At 40.6% G+C, this 1,052-nt stretch overlaps 1 protein-coding gene across 8 annotated transcripts in view; it reads left to right on the top strand.

Annotated features, from left to right (window-relative positions):
- Positions 1-1,052, top strand: part of SNX14 (sorting nexin 14) — a 111,064-nt gene that overhangs the window by 88,599 nt on the left and 21,413 nt on the right. The window lies entirely within an intron of this gene.

Raw genomic sequence — 1,052 nt, 5'->3', positions numbered from 1 at the left:
ACATAAGTTGTATCTTTAACTTGTTTTTTTTTTTTTTTTACTTAATAACTATTTCTGTTAAACAGAAGTATAATTCATTTTTTAGTTGATTTTTTTCTTTTTCAATTGACAGAAGGTACAGGAGTTTGCCATGGGGAGGAAGAGAACTTCCTCCATGGGTTGCAGTTATGCACAATCCCTTGTCACCATTTTTCTGTCTGGATTTTTGGCACATGTGTACATGTGTCTGTTGTGTTCTTCAAGCTACCCAGTTGGGATTCAAAGAGTTATCAGCTAATTGGAATCTGGCCTCCAGTGTACAAGGCTTAACCTGTACACTACAGGTCAACTCTGTATTTTTTTATTTAGCAATCTTGCTGCACTTGTGTTAGCTTTAGTAATATATCAATAAATGCTAAATCTTTTAGGTTTATGCAGTTATCTGCAAATAATGGTGGCTTTACTTCATTTCTAGCTAGGACCTGCTATAAAAAGGATTTGATTGTTTTACCATTAAGTGGTATAGTATAGCTTTTTCTTGGAGTTTAGTTCTTTAAATATTTGATAGACCTTGGTAGTCATCAAGGTCTCAAGTTTTGTAGAAACAGTGTTTTACAACCAGTTTAATTTCCTTAACAATTGTAAAATTCTTTTTTTTTTTTTGAGAGGTTTTTGCTATAGGGCACGTGCGCTCCCCAGACAGACAGAAAGCGAGAAATCAGCCCCCAGGGGGGATGGTCACGCTGCAATCCCTTCTCTTCCATTCTCCTCTCGGGATCTTGGGTATGCACGCACACGCTCCCGGTGTGAGTTTTAAGCCACCGGGTCCAGGACGCGAACCATGGTCGACTACGTGGGAGTCCAGCGACATAGCCATTACGCTAACTGCTGGTCCCAACAATTGTAAAATTCTTCATGGCATTATTTCATGTGTCAGTTGTATTAGGTCTTTTTTTTGGGGGGGGTGGGGAGAGGTTTTTGCTATAGGGCACATGCACTCGCCAGAGACAGAGACAGAGAGACAGAAAGCAAGAAGTCACCGACCAGGGGGGATGGGCACACGGCAATCTCGT

This window comes from Tupaia chinensis, unplaced genomic scaffold (assembly GCF_000334495.1).
Source record: "Tupaia chinensis unplaced genomic scaffold, TupChi_1.0 Scaffold000097_1, whole genome shotgun sequence".
NCBI classification, from domain to species: domain Eukaryota; kingdom Metazoa; phylum Chordata; class Mammalia; order Scandentia; family Tupaiidae; genus Tupaia; species Tupaia belangeri.
Note: the sequence above shows the minus strand (reverse complement) of the source record. Positions and strands in the feature narration are given on the sequence as shown.